We start from the raw sequence: 21,610 nt of genomic DNA, 5'->3' as shown, positions 1-21,610 counted from the left end.
TAATAATGATCTGTCTTTCAGAAGACAGGTACCCGAAGTCCTCCAATTTGGGATATAAGATCCCCATTCTCTCAATAAACCCAAGATCAGATTTGTTGCTAGGGTAATCGGTGGACAAACTGTTGCAGATATATAAAATGCAAAGAGAGCAATTTTGAGTATTGTCGTTGTCTACTTCAATTCTCTCCCTCTTTTTCTTCTCCAGTAAAATCATTGTTGTCAGTCTATGAAATAGGAAGAAAGCTATTTGGGAACTCTGTTGTTATATTGTAGGCTATATGAAGCCCTCGACTTCGAATTGAATGCATATACAGGGTGAGATGAAAAAACTGCAAACAACTTCAGACTGCTGTCATTTCTAAGCCACTCGACCGACAGCTGTTAAAATTATTCCAGTGACAGTTTATTATGTTTACAAGCGTACAAAAGCATTTTGGTGAGGATTTTACAAAATGAAAGTTATTCGTGATGGAATTCAAGCGTGATAGTGTGATTTCTTTATATTTGGCGTTAGAGCACTCAAAACACAAAAAAAGCAATATCAGCAGAAATGGTTCGAAAAGTAAAGAAGCGTCTTGATCAAAACCCGCGTTGCAGTGGCCGAAAAATGGCTCATGAGCTGAACATATTGCAATATTCCATTGGGAAAATATAAAATTAGCTCGGGGTAAAGCCATTGAAATTCCAAAAAGTGCAAGAACTTACACCGCAACAGAAGGAAGATAGACTCAAAAGAGCTAAGAGTTGCTTCGCTTGACCGAAAGTGATGAACTGTCGAATTTGGTTTTCTCCGATGAGAGAACATTTGTTGTCCAGCAGTTTGCAAACAAACAAAATGATCGTGTTTATTTGGAAAGAGGCCAACTGAAAATGTGCACCTTCCATGGTGCACCTTCCAAGCGCCGGTCATGGTGGTGGGTGTGGGCCGCCATAACAGCCGATGGTCGCTCTCCACTCGTACTAATCGACCGTGGCATCAGAATAAATGTCGAATATTGTCGCGAAAATATTCTGAAGGGTGTATTAAAGCCTTGGGCACGCAAACATTTTGGCCGCAGACCTTGGACATTCCAACAGGACTCAGCACCATCGCACTCAGCGCGCTCCACATAAAATGGTTACGAAATTAGGTTCCTCGCTTCATTTCCAACGCACAATGGCCAACAAAATCTCCGGATACCAATCCGTTGGACTATTGTGTCTGGAGTATTTTGGAAAGCAAGGTTGGCACTAAAAAATAGTGTCGATCACCTCAAGCAAGCGCTTCGCCGGGAATGGGCCAAAATACCGCAAAGCAGCATTCGGGCAGCGTGTGACGGTTTCATTGGCCATAATTCGTGCCAAAGTTGACCAACTCGAACAAATCTAAACTAATTCTAAAATTCGATGCTATTTCCGACATTTTTTGCTCTCATTGAATAAAATAAAAAAAAAAATGTAAAAATTATGGCGTTTGACTTTGTTGCAGTTTTTTTTATCTCAAACAGGAAGAGTTTTGAGAAAATGGAGTCCACACTTGTGGATCAAAGATATAGGATCCACATTTCATTTTATTCAATAAACGTAAATTGTAGTACTTAAGTTTCCAGCATTCTCAGGCATTACTCCCACAAATTGTTTTGTTTCGTCATTAACTTCGAGGTACTTACCAATACCATTGTACAATTAAATAATTCAAAAAAAAAAAAAAATCTGTTTCGGTCCGATGCCAAGAATTACGCCGTAATCATGACTTTATACTTCTACGAAGTGTCTAAGCACTAACATTGATAGCGTTTTGTCAAAAATAATAGATCGGAGTTACCTAATAATCTTATCGTATTGAAAATAGCAAAAAAAGCTAATGTAGCCAAAAATTGATTATCAGTGGCCAACCTACCAAAGGTATTGACGACATGAGAACAGGTACTTATATGGATACAACTATTGGCTGATAACAAAAATGATTTTCGCATAAAAAGCGGACACGCGACAATGAATTTCTCATTTCATTTTTAAACTTTTAACGTTTCAATTTCTGACCCGGAGTGACAAAGCGAAAAACGAATAACCATGAGTATTTATACGACGATGAATTGGTTGCACCTGCCTGGATTAATAAAGAATTTTTAGAAAAAGTTTTAAGTAAATATGAAAATAATGAAAATGTTGAGGTAGGTTGGGAGGTGAACAATTCCGAACTGATTGCATATTCAATAAAACAAATATTTATTTAGATAATCAAATTCGACATGAGTCCCGCCAGTGTCAAGGGTGATCATTATGCCAGCATTATGTTCCGTTGCCGGTGAATTATCGTTTTGCCCAAAATGCCAGCCCCGTGAAGAGATCGTTGATCATTAAAACATTACCAATGGAGGAGGGTATGAAACGTGAAATGCTAATGGAATCGAGATTATTTGAGACTGAAATTGCCATGTATTCGGAAATGTTACCGAAAATTGAGAAAATCTTGGCCGATTGCGGCGAACCAACTAAGCTGTGTGCAGAGTAAGTAGATCAAGAGACGGATGAGATAAAAAACTGCAACATTATTTTATTGAGTGAAAGCAAACAAAGTCGGAAATAGCATCAAATTTTAGAATAAGTTTAGAATTTGTTCGAATTGGTCACCTTTGGCACTAATTATGGCCTTCAAACGGCCAATGAAACCATCACACTCTGCCCGAATGTTGCTCTACTCTACGGTATTTTGGCCCATTCCCGGCCAAGCACTTGCTTGAGGTGATCAACTCTTTTGTATTTTTATTTAGTGCCAACCTTGCTTTTCAAAATACTCCAGACACAATAGTCCAACTAAGATTTGTTTGGGTTTCGGTGGCCATTGTGCGCTAGAAATGAAGCGAAGAACCTCATTTTGTAACCATTCTTGGGTGGCGCATGCTGAGTGCAATGGTGATGAGTCCCATTCGAATGTCCAAGGTCTGCGGCCAACATGTTTGCGTGCCCAAGGCTTTAATATACCCTTCAGAATATTCTCGGGATAATATTCGGCATTAATTCTGATGCCACGGTCGATTAATACGAGCGGAGAGCGACCGTCGGCTTTTATGGCGGCCCACACCATCTCCATGGCTGGCGCTTGAGTTATGGTGGCCAACCGAAGGTGCACACTTTCAGCTGACCTCTTTGGCAAGTAAACGCGATCATTTTCTTTGTTTACAAACTGCGGGACAACGAATTTTTTCTCATCGGAGAAAACCAAATTCGACAGTTCTCCACTTTCGGCAAAGCGAAGCAAGACTTTAGCTCTTTTGAGTCTATTTTCTTTCTGTTGTTCTGTTGCGGTGTAAGTTCTTGCACTTTTTGGAATTTCAATGGTTTTACCTCGAGCTCATTTTTCAATATTTGCCGAATGGAATATTGCGATATGTTCAGCTCACGAGCCATTTTTCGGCCACTGCGACGCGGGTTTCTTTACTTTTCGAACCATTTTCGCCTCTTTACTTTTCGAACAATTTCTGCTGATGTTGCTGTTTTCTTCCGTCCACTTCCTTGACGTCGGGCTACGCTACCAGTATCACGGTAACAAGCCATGGTTCGAGATACAAATGATTTATTCACATTTAAATGCTGGAGTGCTCTAACGATAGCCACTTGTGGTTTTCCAGCCAAATATAAAGAAATCACTCTATCACGCTTGAATTCCATCACGAATAACTTTTTTTTCTGGAAAATTCTCACCAAAATGCTTTTGCACGCTTGTAAACAGTATAATGAACTGTAACTGGAATTATTTTAACAGCTGTCGGTCGAGTGGCTTAAAAATGACAGCAGTCTGAAGTTGGTTGCAGTTTTTTCATCTCGTCCTGTACTTGAAATAAATTTTTTTGTTACGGGAGTTCTACTGAATATGGGGTACCAAATAGTCGGCCCCGCCCGACTTTTGACTAATCCTTACTGTTTTTTTTTTTAATTAAATAAATATTTTTAAGAAATCAATTGTAAAGCTTCTTACGACTCCCTCCTAAAAGTATGCAGAATTCTTTTGATAACTCAGTTTTCCCTTTTCATTTTCTTTCAGCCTCATATACCACAGCTTGGACCCCCACAAAGTGATAGTCTTTGAAGATCTTTGTGAGCTGGGCTATAATACCATACGCAATCGCTTCTTGACCGATGAAGAAATCAAGGCGGTCTTTCGTAAAGTGGCCCGTTTACATGCCGTCTCCTATATGCTGGGGCACAGTGAAGAATCGGAAATGGTTACCAAATATCAAGATGGTTTCTTGAACAGCAGTATGCCCATGGTTGAGCAAATGATCAACGATGGCATTATTCACTTCACCGAAATGCTTTCGAAACATCAAGACCTGGCCATATATCATGAGAAAATCACCGCCATGAAAGGTGAACTAAGTCGCAAATGTAAAAATCTCTATCGCGCCTATGCACTCAATCAGGGTGTGGGATATTTTCGTCATCATTCATGGAGATTTTCATTTGAAAAATATGATGTTCAAATTTAGCAAAAAGAACAAAATGGAAGATTTGATAATGGTCGATTTTCAGGGGAGCTGTTATGCTCCGGCCAATATTGATATGCTCTATTCGCAAGTGATGATGATGAGTTCGGAAATGCGCATGGATCGCAATGAGTATATGTTGTACTATTTTGAAGAGTTCCTAAGGATATTGAAGAAAATCCAATTCAAGGGAGAGTATCCTTTGTATTCGGATTTCCAAATGGCCAATTTGAAATATCGGCATTTTGGTGAGTAGCTTTATTAAATAGTTTTTATTTTTTAATTTATTTATGTGCTTTTCTCTTTTTAGTTATATTTTTAATTGCCTCATTTTTGCCAATGATAGCCATTTGGCCCTGACCCCAGCTGAAGAACAAAAGGATATTAATTTGGCCAAATTATTAGAAGATCCCAATGCCAAGGGCCAGCTGTATGAAGCACCTGCTTTCGTAGAAGAGATTCGAAAAATTATGCCAATCTTGCTGAGGGAGGGTTATCTTGATTAGGTTTTGTTTTAATTTAGAAATGAATTATTAGAAATTAGATAATGAAAATAAAATATATAATAATTTATTATTTATATAAATTGTTATTATAATTTATTTAATTAAAACATGCTTTATAATGTTAAAAGGTCACTAAAGGCCTTCTATTCAAAGATATCATTAAGAGGTGATTCCATATAAAGAGAAATAAAAGGGAACTTTGAAAACATCATTAACTTCTAGAGAACCGATTTTTAGTTATTTATTTCGATCTTTCTTTTAAATTATTTCAAATATAACTTTAATATAATTGAGGTCGATTTTTTTGTTTATTATTTTTGATATTTCGTCCTCCGACGGAAGATCGACGTCGACCTTGTCTGTTTTGTCACTGCAGTATTCTCTTCTTATTGAGAACTTTTAAAGGCCTCTTTTTCATAGAGAATCTTTAAAAGGTTTTCAATTCATACCGAGGCTTCCAAGGTATTTTCTGTACAGAGGACCTTTTAATGGACCCATGTCTGTAAATGATTTTTATAGGACATTTAAATCTCTTTATTTATAAAGGACCTTGAAACGATTTTTCATTCGGAAATTTCCGATAATAAGTCTCTATCCGGAGTGGATCTTCAAAAGGGTTTTATTTATAAACGCGATTTAAAAGGTCTTAACTTCCCATTTTAAAATAATATTCTATAAAAAGATTTTTTGTGAGAGGTCTTCTAACTAGAGATATGAGATATTTTTTTATCCATAGAGGATCCTTAAAAGATCTTGTATTCAGAGAAGACGATTAAGGGACCTTTATCCTTAGAGGGCCATAAAAAGTAAGTCTTTAAAAGACCTTCATATGGGAGTTTTAAAGGTTCTTCTATCATTAGAGGCCCTTTAGAAATTTTTCTTTCCTTTGAGGATTCCTAAAAGGTCTTGCATATACAGAAGACGATTCAAGGAACTCTATCCTTAGAGGACCACAAATAGAGAATCTTTAAAAGGTGTTGTATCACAGAAGACGATTAAAGAACCTCTATACTTAGAGGACCATAAAAAGTTAGTCTACATAAGACCAACATGCGGGACCCTTAAAGGTCTGCCATAATATAAACTTTTTTTTATCAATAGAGAATCCCTAAAAGGTCTTATATTCGGAGGTCTTATATTCTACCAATAGGTGACCGTCATGAGGTTTTTCATTCTTAAAGGACATTTGAGAAGCATGCTATTCATTGAGAACCTGAGAAAAGTTGTCTATCTAGAGACGAATTTTACATGGTCTACTATTTTTAAGAATTCGTTGGGTTGTATTAAATCTATGGAAGGACCTTTTTCTATGTCATAACTTTGTCCACGAAAAACTAACCTACAATTTTCAGCCAAATCTATTGGAAAAAATTGCTAAAACCCTCGCAGAAACAAAATCAGAGGGTAACTTTAAACAATTGCTATACCAAAACGTGGACGTATATTGATAATTTTTGTAAGCACCGTTTCTACATAACAAGAACTTGTAATACGACAAATTGGAGAAATTTAATTGAAGATATGAGTAAACATAAAAAAGTACTTGAAATCGGGGTTAACCTTCATATAGGGACTATACGTTCATGGGAAGACTCTGAAGGCCCTAAAGGATTTTGGCATTATCGTCAGAACACTCCAGCATTTAAATGTAAATAAATCTTTTGTGTCTCGTACCATCGCTCGTTACTGTGATATTGGTAGCGTAGCCCGACGTCAAGGAAGTGGGCGGAAGAAAACAGCAACATCAGCAGAAATAGTTCGAAAAGTAAAGAAGCGACCAGCAGTTTGTAAACAAACAAAATGATGGTGTTTACTTGCCAAAGAGGTCAGGTCAGCTGAAAGTGTGCACCTTCGGTTGGCCACCAGAACTCAAGCGATGATGATGATGTGGACCGCCATAATAGCCGATTGTCGCTCTCCGCTCGTATTAATCGACCGTGGCATCATAATAAATGCCGAATATTATTGGGGAAATATTCTCGAGGCTGTAATTAAAGCTTTGGGCACGCAAACATTTTGGCCGCAGACCTTGGACATTCGAACAGGACTCAGCACCATCGCACTTAGCACGCGCCACCCAAGAATGGTTACAAATGAGGTTTCTCGCTTCATTTCCAGCGCACATGGTCACCAAAATATATATTGTCTTGTAAGGGTCCCTGTAATCGGTTATGTATGGATATGAATGAAAATCGTCTTCTAAATACAAATGGTCCTTCATATACATATAAATAACTATAGAGAGTACTGGGTCTATACAAGGCCAATAGATGCTCTTCAATATAGAGGTGGTGGTTCCTCTATAAAATACCTGTCGATTGTCTAATATAATTCGACGAACTATAGAATTAGCTATTCATAAATCTGTGTAGAAGAGATTCTTTCTCGAAGTAATGTCTTTATTCGAATATCAAAGTTTTATCGAAGAGTGTTGGTTGTTTGTTCTGGATACTGTAGTATTTTGTTGTTGCAAAATAGTCAGGCTTTATCCCTTTATTGTTGTTTTTATAAAACAACGTTTGTTGATTAGTGGAGAACGATGGTAATGTTTACCAGGGGGTAAGGCAGGAAATACCTAGGTTTCGAAAAGAGCCACCAATCCTCATCAGTTCACTTGTTTTGTTTGGGATATCTTATCTTTAGAGTCTAGAGGAATATTCGGACCATCTACACAGATTTGCTTTCTTTTCTAAGTGTACTAAAAGTCAATGAACTTTCACTGTTTGAGATACTATTAGAGGTATACGAGAGTGTTTTTGTTTATATGCCGTTTGCTCTACAAAATGTATTAAGTCAGTTTGAAAAAATTGTTTCAAAAAAGGTATTGACTATTTTCTTATACACTGGAATGGGCAGGTAGACATTGATCGTCTGACACTGAATATCTATATACCCTTCAGCAGTGTACAGGTTGTAGGGGACCAATAAATAAAAATTCTTTTTTTTTCGAAATCTATTGTAATCTGTGTTGGAACCCATTTTTCAATGAAGGCAAATTTGAAATGGCAGATTTCACAAAGCAGGATTCTTGTTCTATAAAAATATGAAATGAAAAATGTTTTCTTTATTATTTTTTTCATTTGACATTTCTTTCCTTTATAACAATTTTAATTTCATATTTTCATAGAACAAGAATTGAGGCCCATGTCTTTTGGAAAGAGGTTGCCTTGAATTGTTTGCACCATGGGTTGTCGAGGACCCATGAAAAAATTTATTTTTTCTAATTTTTTCATATTACACTTTGAATGTATATCGAAAAACTTTTATGGTGTCGAATTCATAAAAGTATTTACAAAATGTGTCCCTTCTACATAGATTATATTTAAGTACGGAATTGTCTTCGTTCTCACTTAGAACGGCTCATAAAAGAGTAATATATTTAACCCATTTTTCGTGAGTTTCCAAATAAACATCAACATAGGTGGGCTCAAATGTTATGTTTGTGGTTCTCCCTCGTTTGTTTATACACACATACATAAATCCCATTAAATTTCAAACATTAGCTTATTTTTTTTCGGTGTCCACAGTAAAATCTGGATAAATTGTACACCAATAATTCCAAATTATATAATTTTTTTATTACCACTTCATTTCTATTTTTACTTTACCGAAATCAAAAGAAACCCTGTTAATTTTCCAAAATTGCTAAGTCATCATTAATCACTAGAGAATTATTGAGATTGTACTGTACAAAATTCACTCAGCTGATTAGTTGACACACGACCTGCTCATTTTTTGTGTTGAAGAGTAGAATAAAATGTTAATTTATTCTCATTTCAATTTAACCGACTGACTCAGTATAACAAAATCTCTTCGTGTGACAACAACTACGCTACCAACAAGGCCCGCAATGAGTTTATACAACGAAGACGAATTAACAGCTCCCGAATGGATAGATCGGGATTTTATACAAATGGTTTTGGCCAAATACGAAAAGTTGCTGATGTCGAGGTAAGTTTGAAAATAATTCTGTACACCAATCTTTTTTTAATTCGAAAGTGACATTTTAAATGTTTTTGTGAGAGAAAGCCTATAGAGTTTTTGGAGAAGAGTAAAATTAAAACGGTGGGAGAAAGCTTTAGTTATATCCCGAAATCGTTGAAAATATATATTAGAGCTTTATCCAAATCTGAACCGAACTTGATAAAATTTGACAGAGGCAGTTTTGAGCTCCATAAGTTGTCTGGTATTAAATATCATTCTTGTGGAGTGTATATTCCGAATGTGAGGGACTTAAAACCCAAATCGGATGATTCATATGTATGAGAGCTACAACTATATCTGAACCGATTTTCTATTTGATGTACTTATTTCTAGACTGAATTCGGTCGGATGTGCCAAAATTCAGGTCATTTGGACTGATATTGGCCATTTTGTTGCAAAATTAAACCGAAGTCGGTTAAAGATATATCGAAATGTCCTATTTTCACCAATATTAATAGGGTTCGTCCTTGGGCCAAACAAATATTTTTTGGAGAAGATCATCTCAATCGGATAATAAATCCAACCTGCATTTTATTGCAAATATTTGTGCGTGAGTGAGAAAATTCTCTCTAATTCCATACTCTTACATTTTTGATCGGCCAAACCTAACTTTTTTTGATTATTTATTATTTTTTTCTAAATAATAATAAAAAAAATTTTACTTTCATTTTCATTTTAGATTATTAGCTATGACATGAGTCCGGCCTGCATGAAGGGTGACCATTATGCCAGTATTATGTTTCGCTGCAAGGTGGAATATCGTTTGGGCGACAGTATTGTGAAGAGATCGCTGATTATGAAAACTCGGGAAGAGGATAGCAAAAAACGAGAATTTGCTAATGAATTCAAAACTATTCGAGACGGAAATTAAAATGTATTCCGAAACTACCGAAATTTGAGAAAATCTTGGCAGAAAGTGGAGAGCCCACCAAATTATCCGCTGGGTAAGATGAACTGTTTATTTTTACATTCTTTCATTGCCTTAGGAAGTTTTTATACAAAACATGCTGCATACTTTTAGGCTACTAATATTTTAATGATAATCTTACATTTTTATTTTCATTTTCAGTCTATTCTACCACGCCCTGCAGCCCCACAAAATCCTTATTATGGAAGATCTTTGTGAGTTGGGTTATAGTACAGTACGTGCCCGATATTTAACCGAAGATGAACTTAAGGTGGTCTATACCAAATTGGCCAAACTGCATGCTGTCTCTTATATGTTGGGCCAAAGCGATGAGGAGCACGAATCGGTGGCCCAATATCAAGATGGATTTTTGGCAACTAGTTTACCAGTGGTCAAAGACATGATGACAAGTGGCATGAAGAGTTTCCTGAAATTGCTCTCATCCCGCCAAGAGTTTGCCATTTATGTTGACAAGGTACGCGTGATATCAGAAGAAATGCAACAGTCCTGCAAATATCTTTTCAATGCCTATAAATTGAATGGCAATAAGGGGGATGTTTTCGTTTTAAATCATGGAGATTTCCATATGAGAAATATGATGTTTAAAATCAATTCGGAGGAAAGTGTGAAAGATATGCTCATGGTGGATTATCAGATAAGTTGTTATGCTCCCTCGTGTATTGACTTGATTTATTCACAATTTATGATAATGAGTCCCACGATGAGACTGCAGCGGCGTCATGCAATGATGCGTTATTATTTCACGGAATTTTTAAGGATTTTGAAGAAACTGAATTTCGAAGGAGATTTGCCGAAGTATTCTCTGTTTCAACAGTCTACACTGAAGTATAGGCATTTTGGTAAGGATTATTTATGGAATTAAAAAATATATAATTATTATCTAATTTAATCTAATTTAATTTTTTTCAGCCATTTATTGCCTGGGAGTATTTCTACCCTTGGTCTTGGGCTTCTTAACCAAAACTGCTGAGGAACTGAAGGATGTCAATGCCGCTGAGGTGTCAGAAAATCCCGATTCCAATTCCCATTTGTATTATACTCCTGAATTTATTGCGGAAGTCGAAAACTTTATGCCTTTGCTATTGGATGAGGGTTATTTGGATTAGTCTACAAAAATGTTTATCTAGTGTATTTATAAGATTTAAGGTGGAGGGCTTTAAGAAAATTGTAAAAATTATTTGGTTTAGAAATTCTATTTTCAAAACGTATTTTTGAAATTTATTTTTATAATCCGCTATTGAAAGTCACAAAAATATATTAAAATGCCCTAAAGGTACTGGGAATATAACATGTGATTTCTCAAATAAGCATGTTGCATACTTTTAGGCGGCAAGTTGTGAAAATGCTTTATTATAATTTGAATTTCAACAACAAAAACTACCTCATAAATGTACATTAAAATATATTATAATAACTTACACAAATAAATTACACTATGCAACACAAAAATTAATTACCGAGCACTATCAGAAATGCTGTTTTACTGTGAAATTATAAAAAATGCAGGAAGTTTGGAAAAAGTACAAAATTTGTCGAAAATAATGTTAGGTTTTTTTTAAACACTCAAATGATTATATTTTTATTTAAAATTGTTATTTCTTTTGTTCAGAGACTGACAATGAAATTTGATCTAGAATATTTCGTCCTTTGACACTTTTCCCAAACAATGAAGCATAAGGGAGATTTTGGCTTAAAGGGAAAAGTGTCAAATTGGCAGCAAAAACGTAAACACATAATTTTCACTTGTAATATATGGTTGAATTGTAAATTTTAAATATTTTAAAAGATTATTTAAAGTTTGTAGGTTTGAAGTTGGTTTTTTTTTGTAATTTTAAGTAGAATATTCTTCTTTGGTACTTTCTGCTTAAAATGAAGTTTTATTGTTACTTTGATTTTTGGAGGCAATAATCGGAAAAACGCCGAGGAAAATTTGTTTGAATATAAGATTATGACTTTTCGAACATTTTTTTTTTGGCAAAGGCAATACAGATTTTTTGTTTTGCCTATGATTTGTTTTTGTTCTTGCATGTTTGCTGGGAGATTATTTTATGGTAAGATAATACTTTTAATCCTGCGGTGGTGAGTAATTTCTGATTTTGAATTTTTTGAATAAATTGACTGAAAATTATTTTTGTGAGGTTTTGTTAAAGACTTTCTTGAAAATTTTTGTGTGGGTATTTTAAATTTGTGACAAAATTAACATATTTTTAGAATTTTCTTGGGAATCGAAAATGGTTGTGGATTTTTCGTGTGGGTGGAGTGTAATGGCCGGTTTTAATTTTTTGGGAAATCTTTATTTTGCAATAAGGATATTGAATCTTGGGGGGACTGGTTTTGTTAATAAATGTTTTGGTTTTGGACTTGTTGGTCGGATATCTTTGTGAAGGATTGGGTATATAATAGTTTTTTGGGTTTTCTTGAAAGTAAAAAACTCCGTTTGTTGGATACTCTGGTTTGAAAATTGTTGTTGGGTTGGATAAATTTTTGGTTTTGTGTTCTGGTAAAAGTTGTCTTTGAAACGCTGTGTCTGTAATTGTTGTACGAATTTCAAATTCATATTGTTCTTTCTGTTAAAATCTTAAAAAAAAAATGTTGGGTGATATTAGGGTCTATATGACCTTTGGGTTTTCTAGATATATTTTGGTTTGGTCATTGTGGTGTAAATAATTTGATGTTATCTGGTTGTTTATGCTGGTAATTAAATATAAGGTGTTAGGTGGTATTGCGCTTATCCAAATTGCGGTGGTATGGTTGTGTGGGATCGCAATTCACGGTGGGAGTTTCAGGGAGGATAGGGGGAGGGGGGGTGGGGGTAGAGATTTTTAACGGAAGTGGGTCTGATATATCAAATTTGAAAACATCCAAAGAATAATGGTTAATGGTTATAAAATGTATGAATATTGGGGGGCAATAGGTGTGATGTTGGGGGTATACGGTTGTGGGTTCTACACGTTTATTTCAACAGTGCAGAATATTTGGTCAAATATACATTATCTAAATTCGAAAGGGAGTGATTTTAAGGAGGAAAGCATAACAAACACCTAAAACCCATTCAAGAAACAGACAAGGTCGGAAGTAAAGTAAAAAATATAAAAAAAAAAATAAACAATAAAAGAAAATCAAAAATAATAATAAAAATATAATACAAAATAATAAATAAATAAATAATAATATAATAAATAATAATAATAATAATATAATAATAAAATAATAATAATAATAATATAAATAATACAATAATAATAAAAATAATAATAATAGAAAATAATAATAAATAATAATAATAATAAAAATAATAATAATAATAATAATAAAAATAATAATAATAATAATAATAAAAAAAAATAATAATAATAATAATAATAATATCTAAAAATAATAAAATAAAAAATAATAATATAATAATAATAATAATATAATAATAATAATAATAAATAATAATAATAATAATAATAAAATAATAATAATAATAAATAATAATATAATATAATAATAATAAATAATAATAATAATAATATAATAATAATAATAATAATAATAATAATATAATAATAATAATAATAATAATAATAATTAATATAATAATAATAATATAATAATAATAATAAATATATAATAATAAATAATAAAATAATAATAATAATAATAAAATAATAATAATAATAATAATAATAATAATAAATAAATATAATAATAATAAAAATAAAAAAATATCCCTCCATACTATGGTAAAAAAAAAATACACTGAACCCATTTACTTGGAGCGATCTATGCAAAGAAAACTTAACAATCTAAACAAATCAACTTTACCCCCGTTCGTGCGGGATGGGAAAAAAAATTAATTTAAATGTAACGCTATTGTCACCGATCGTGTGGTCTGTCGTTGGAAGTCACACATACACACAAAGCTTTATCAAAATTGATAACTATTTGCTTTTCTCTTCAACCAACTGACTGGCACACGACTAGTTAGCTAGACGCCGGAATAGAATTTATATTAGTTTTATTTTCAAATACGCTTCAGTGTAACACATCTCTTTCGATTTCGTGTGACTGCGCAAGAATAAAAAAAAACAACACAACCAAGTTTATTCAACGAAGATGAATTGACAGCTCCAGCCTGGATAAATCAAGATTTTATAAAAATGGTTTGGGCAAAATATGAGAATGTTGCCGATGTTGAGGTGAGTTTTGGAGATGGGGTGGAATTTCAAGGAGATCAATCAAAAAAAATCTTTGGTGAAATTAAAAAAAAATTAAAAAAGATTAAAAAAAATATTTTTAGAACAGTTTTATTATTGTCCTGTTTCCTGAATCTGCAAGATCTACCAGTTTTGCAATTTTCTCTTCGATATCAAAAAGGAAAAATCGGCTATTTCGTAAAAATTCTTCCAGTTTTTTTTTATATATTTTAAAATATTTTAAATATCTTTCATTTATAACAATTTTCTTCTTCTTTATTTTTCAGATCATCAACTACGACATAAGTCCGGCCAGCATGAAGGGTGATCACTATGCCAGCATTATGTTTCGTTGCAAAGTGGATATCGTCTGGGCGACAACATTGTCAAGAGGTCGCTGATCATGAAAACTCTGCCGGTGGAAGAGGATAGCAAAAACGAGAATTTCTAATGGATTCCAAACTATTTGAGACGGAAATTAAAATGTTTCCGAAACATTGCCGAAATTTGAGAAAATCTTGGCCGAGTGTGGTGAGCCAACCAAGTTATCAGCTGGGTAAGATAATGATTATGATGTTAATAATAGTTCGTTGTTATTGTGTTTCAAGTGGCTCAGATAAAGTTATTGAATGGGGGGTGTTTTCCATATCAAATTTCGTGACAATGACAAGGGCTTTTATTTAAAAACAAATGAGTAGACAAACAGTGGTGCATACTTTTAGGCAACAACTGTTGAAATCAAGCTGAGGCTATAAATAACTAGTGCTTACATTTTGGCAACCGTATCCTATCCTCAGATACCAAAAATGACCTTAATATCAAATTTCAAGATTTAGCTCTGCAAATTTTCCCCATTACCAATTAAGTACCCTGAGTACAATATAGTGCGCATATGCAAAACCAGCTTTTTCTTTCTCAACCACAGACACAAACGGAGACATCCATATTTAATTCAGGATTTAAGCTCTATCCTTCGTCATATACAAATTTAATAATTTTCGTACTATTATAATACACACTTCCGAAACCATATTCATATCTCAATCCCAGATACCAAGAGAGTCCTCAATATCAAATTTCGGGATTCCAGGTTAATTCCTTCACCCAATACCTAATTTAGTACCACTTAGTACTTTTCGTAAAATTATAGCATACTTTTCCAAAACCACCTCTATTCCTTAACCTAATACCAAATTTAGTACCACTTAGTACTTTTCGTACAATTACAGAACACATTTCCGAAACCATCTCCATATCTCAATCGCAGATACCAAAACAGACCTTAATATCAATTTCTAGGTTCGAGCTCAATCCCTTCACAAAATACCCAATTAAGTACCACTTAGTACTTTTCGTACAATTATAGTACACATTTCCAAAACTACCTCCATATCTTAACAATAGGCGCCAATAATTCAACACCAAATTTAGTACTATTTAGTACTTTCGTAACTTCTTAGTACTCATTTGCAAACCGTACCACATCTCATCCTACACACCAACAGATATCGTAATATAAAATTTGACGGTTTTCAGCTCAAATTTACCAAATTTGGTACTAGTACCAGATTTAGAACTATTTAGTACTTTTCGTACAAATATAGGATATATTTCCAAACCACCGCCAAATTTCAAACACAGATACCATAAGTTTTCTAATTATCAAATTTCAAAATTGTTCCTCTATCCCTTCAATCAATACCAAATTTAGTACCATTTATACATTTCATATTACATATTTCCGGAAACGCCTTCATATGTCCAGGCTACACAATAGGCGCCAACAATTTCAACACCAAATTTAGTACTATTTAGTACTTTTCGTAACTTCTTAGTACTCATTTGAAACCGTACCACATCTCAATCCTACACACCAACAGATATCGTAATATAAAATTTGACGGTTTCAGCTCAAATTTACCAAATTTGGTACTAGTACCAGATTTAGAACTATTTAGTACTTTTCGTACAAATATAGGATATATTTCCAAACCACCGCCAAATTTCAAACACAGATACCATAAGTTTTCTAATTATCAAATTTCAAAATTGTTCCTCTATCCCTTCAATCAATACCAAATTTAGTACCATTTAGTGCTTTTCGTACAATATAGTACATGTTTCCGGAAACGCCTTCATATCCAGGCTACACATGAACAGCGACCCTAATAGCAAATTTCAGATTTCAAACACTATATGTTCTCTCAATACAAAATTGTACCAAATATAGTACTATTTATTACTCTTTGTGTACTTGTAGTACACTTTTCCAAAACCACCTCTATATCAGAAACCTACCACCCACAGGGATTCCAATACGAAAATTTCGAAATTTGAGCTTCATCCGTTCACCCTAAACCAAACTGTTCCAAATTTAGTACCATTTAGTACAGTGTGCACAATTAGTACCCATTTCCAAAATCCACTTTCATATATCAAACTTACTTGATTCCATACTGAAGTCCCTGATTTTAGCTCTATCCGTTCTTATAGTACCAAATGGTACCATTTTAGAAGTTAATACAATTTTAGAACTTTTCGTAACCTTGAAGTTCGAATTTTGAAAAACCCTTTGGTACATATATCCTGCACTCCGTCAGTGACTCTCATTCCAAATATCAGAATTTTAGCTTATTCCGTTTGTCCAATTCGAAGAATTCAATTTTTAGTAATTTTAGTACTTTTCGTACCCTTTAGTACGAATTTCCAAAAGATCTTAATTAGTGTTTTCGTCTAGGCGTTGATTCTGGATGAGTCAGTCAGTTATTTCAAAACTCTTGGAATTCAAAGTTCCAAAGCGTTCCTTTTAAATTGTCGGAATTTCTAAGAAGCGCCTAAAACTATGCTTCAAAAATGCATTAATCAATAAGTACTTTTCATATGACCTTAACATTATGTCTAATCATGTGATTCAAAATCATTTTCATTTCAGTTTATTCTATCATGCCCTGCAGCCCCATAAAATCCTGATTATGGAAGATTTGTGTGAGCTTGGTTTCATACTTTGCGTGGCCGCTACCTAACCGAAGATGAACTTAAGGTGGTCTATACAAAATTGGCCAAACTGCATGCCGTCTCCTATATGTTGGGTCAAGGTGAGGAACACGAATCGGTGGCCCAATATCAGGATGGCTTCATGTCAATCAGTTTGCCAATGATGAAAGATATGATGTCGTATGGCATGAAACATTTCTTGGATGTACTGGAATCGCGCGAAGAATTCGCCATCTATGTGGATAAGGTTAAGGTAATATTCAATGAATTGGAAGAGGCATGTAAGGATCTCTTTAATTCCTATAAAACGAATGGCAATAAGGGAGATATCTTCGTATTAAATCATGGCGATTTCCATATGAGAAATATGATGTTTAAATTGAATTCCGAGGAAAGTGTAGAGGATGTAATGATGGTCGATTATCAGATAAGTTGTTATGCTCCGTCTTGCATTGATTTGATCTATTCGCAATTTATGTTGATGAGTCCTGAGCTGAGAATGCGACGTCACAGTTTGATACGTTTTTATTTTACGGAATTTTTAAGGATTCTGAAGAAACTCGATTTCGAAGGAAACTGCCGAAATATTCACAATTCCAGCAGTCGACCCTGAAATATCGGCTTTTGGTAAGAGGACACTATCCTCTATTCTTTGGAAATTAATTTTAAAAAATTATATATTTTTTATATTGTTCCTCTTTTTAGTTATGTACACTGAGGGAAAATCCCGTTGCGAAATCAAGCACGTATGTTGTCATTTTCGCAACGACCCGTTGTTATATTTTTCAACAACGGCTGTTGGTGAATTGTGCACGAACGTGCTCAAATTGACACCGAGACGTGGTCAACTTTCGGTACCAACAACAGCCGTGCTTAATTTGTCCATTTGTAATATTGGTAATTGCAGCCGATTACACACGAGTAAAAATGACAACGGTGGTGCATGATTCACACACGGTCGTTGTCAATATGACACCGGTCGTGTATGAATTATGCACCACCACCTGCATAATGATGCACCACCGTTGTTACTTTGTACACCGACGTGCATGAATCGTACACGATCGTTGCCATTTTAGCAACTACCGTGTATGAATCATGCACCACCGTTGTCATTTTTTTTACTCGTGTGCAATCGGCTGCATATTTACCATTTTTTCCGTGTTATTGAAGAGAAGGACGCATTGTGCAAAAAATTTATTGAAAATGAATAATAATTCGCAGCAGTCAAGATGCGGAAAACAATGAGGACGATTATATTAAGGGAGTTCTTAAAAGGAATAAATATGGAGTCGCTTTTTGAACAATTAAAAGGTAAGTAAATAAAAATGAATTTTTCAGTTAATCAGTGTAATTAACAAAGAATTTTCTTTTTTGTTCTTTTAGCATCACATGTAACATTTCGCAGCTTGCAGTACTTGAAAAAAGAAGATTAAAGGAAGCAGTGCCACCATTGGGACTGCGTGTTGAATTCAGAGAAAAGCTCTTTGCTTGGAAAACGAAAGGTACGTATTATTTGTTTTACAGAGTTGAACTCAGTATTAATATTGTCATAACAATAGCTCGGGATTGATGACGAAACTATGTCAGTTCCATCTAAAATAGGTGAATGGTGGAAACGCAACGAGACACCTGCAAGTACTCCTGGTACTCCCGACACTACAGGTTCGAACTGCTCAAAAGCCAAAGGAATTTTGTCAGAGGTAAGGTAAGAGTAATATTTGTGTAAGCATAGTTAATGTAGTTTTTTTATTTAATATAGGATCTAACGGATTGTTAACACATACCTCGAAGGGGAAACTAGCGCTTGAATGTAGTAGCGTTAATAAGAAATTAAGTGACGAGCAAAGAGATGATATAATTAATATATTATTGAAGATATTTTAACCAACAATGTTACTCTTTACACTCAAGACTATATGCGCATATTGGATGAAATTTGTTCCGTTTTTCCTCTTGAAAACGAAATGAGGGTAAGATTAACAATATAAACAACGTATCTGATTATGTAGTTTCTTAACTTATAATATGTCTTTATTTTTAGGATTATTATTACATTTCAAGAAAAGGAAAGAACAACGCAAGCGGAAAACTTTATGCCAAGTATAGAAAAAGAAGTCCAAAAGAATAAAGCTTTTGATTTCCGAGCCTAGCACAAGCAAAGCAGCAACTCACACATCTCCTAATTTTGTAACAAAGATGTTCCCGAAATTGATGAATCAGTTGAAAATTCATTGAAAGCTTCCTTACTAAGAGAATGTAATGATTGGGGATCGATCTGCGAAAAATGGAAAAGATCTTTTAACATACGGCAAAGAGATATAAAAAATTTAAGTAGCCATACATTTCTCCTTGAATGGACGAAGTTGTCCGATGCAAGAGCTTCAGAATTGGTAAGTAGCCATGAGCTATTTATTTGTATATGGATACTAATGTTTCGTTTTAGGTCAACATTGATTTCGATATTATGTATCCACAGAAAGGCAATCTTCTACTTTCTAAATGGGACCAATTTAAGAAAAAAATTTACAATTATTATGGGAAAAATTCATAACGAACATTGCAAACAACTCTTCGCAAATGTTTTGACGGCAAGCAGCATAGGTAAATTTTAATTCCTGATTTATCATAAACATTAAAAGTAATATTTATTTTATATTTCGGTTGCAGATGCTCAAGATTATATATACGCAATACTGTTGAATTCAGTTTTACCATCACCTGCTAGGTTTAAATGTGGAAACGGTAAATTACGAAAAAAAGTAACAATAGCTGATTCGCAGGAAAGTTTCGTACTGCGACTACCGACAATTAACGATTATAAAAGGCAAATTGATACAGTCACTGAAAGTATTACAATGCTGGATTAACTATACAGCCATTTATAATTGTGGAGGGTTTGTCCGATTTCAATATAAAAGGTTTTTATGTTTTTTTTAACCACAATTTGTTAAAATTTCAATCGTTCCTCGAATGTTTAGATACATGTTTTAAAATTTTTCATGCACTTTCTTTAAAATATCCAAATGCCTGCCAAATTCCATGGATTTTTATCCAAAAATATTTTTATGAAATTAATACTGTATATGATATAAAATCAGTTAATTTGACTTCACTTATTAATTTCTGCAACAATAATTAAAGTACAATTCAAAATGTATATTTGCTTTCGTTGCCGTAAGCATTTTGATAAGGCAAATCTTTAATAGCTCATTTGAAAACAGACCATTTAATGTCCACTAAATTTTTAAAAGTACAATGCGTTCAGGACAACTGTAAGCAAACATTTACAAAATTTACGTCATTCAGAATTCATTTAGAAAAACTTCACAAGAATCACACAAAAGCTCCACCAATGGTTAAAGCCATTAATGTGCCAGTTGAAATGTCATCATCAAAAGAAAATGATTATACAAACAGTGAAACTGTTATTAACAACAATACAATAGAAAAGGATTTAAATGTTTTGAAAAAGAAAACCTTATATCTGTCTTTACAATTACATGGTCAAAGCTATATGCCTAGAAATCATGTTATAGAAATACAACATTCTGTTTCAATTCTGCTTTCATCCATTTCATGTACAATTGAAAAAATATAACTGATCATCCAATTATGAAGACTTAAGGTACTTACTAAACTTTTGTAAAAATCCTTTCGAAGAAACTAGAACGGAATATAGACTTTTAAAAATTTTAAAGAACTAAACTTTTATGATGATCCAAAGGTTTATGTAATTAGCAATCAAGTCTCGGAAATTGTTATCAGCGGAAATCCCAGTTTAGGTCCAAAGTTATCCAATATTTATATAATGCCACTGAAATTCATGATAAGTGCCCTTTTTAAAATTCCAAATCTCTTAGATTTGACATTAGAAAACTCCAAAAAATCCTAAATTCACCTGTTTTACAAAATTTAAATATAATAATATTATTACAAATAATCGATTTACTTTTAAGACCAAGTTATATAGAAGACGATTTAATAAAATTGGAAGAATTAATTAGAGATCACCATTCACTTTATATAACATTATACGGTTCGTTAAAACCGAAACACCACTTTCTTGTCCACTATCCCACAGCTATCCGAAAATGTGGTCCCCTTAAATATCTCTGGAGCATGAGATTCGAAGCTAAACACAAGGAAGCAAAAGCCTATTTAGGAAATACTACATCAAGAGTAAATCCCTGTCGTTCATTATCTATTAAGTCTGGATTGAAATTTTCCATTTTTTATTAAAACACGAAGATAACTTAGAACCAAATGTTATCATTAATACGCATACCATCGAAGATTTGGCAAAGAGGAATATTGTTACAAAAAAAGTAAGCCAGTTTTAAATTACCAAAATTGCAAAGTGTCTGATGACATTTTTTTTAAGGGAACTAGGTAAAAAAAACTATTATTTAGCAACAAATAATGCCGCAATTGAACTTTTCAAAATTAAACATTTAATAATTGAAAATGAAAATGTTTACATTTTATGTAACCAAGTAAAAGTTAAAAACTTTGATTACCATTTACAATCGTATGAAGTTGGTTCTCTGA

The 21,610-nt window shown here is 33.6% G+C and overlaps 3 pseudogenes; all 3 read left to right on the top strand.

Annotated features, from left to right (window-relative positions):
• The first annotated feature begins 2,231 nt into the window (after window positions 1-2,231).
• LOC131802393 (uncharacterized) lies at window positions 2,232-4,971 on the top strand (annotated as a pseudogene).
• Window positions 4,972-8,822: 3,851 nt separating this feature from the next.
• On the top strand, window positions 8,823-11,088 carry LOC131802399 (uncharacterized; annotated as a pseudogene).
• Window positions 11,089-13,980: 2,892 nt separating this feature from the next.
• LOC131802398 (uncharacterized) lies at window positions 13,981-17,675 on the top strand (annotated as a pseudogene).
• Window positions 17,676-21,610: the final 3,935 nt, after the last annotated feature.

The sequence above is a fragment of the Musca domestica genome, unplaced genomic scaffold (assembly GCF_030504385.1).
Source record: "Musca domestica strain aabys unplaced genomic scaffold, Musca_domestica.polishedcontigs.V.1.1 201, whole genome shotgun sequence".
NCBI lineage: Eukaryota > Metazoa > Arthropoda > Insecta > Diptera > Muscidae > Musca > Musca domestica.
This window is presented reverse-complemented; position numbering and strand designations above follow the sequence as displayed.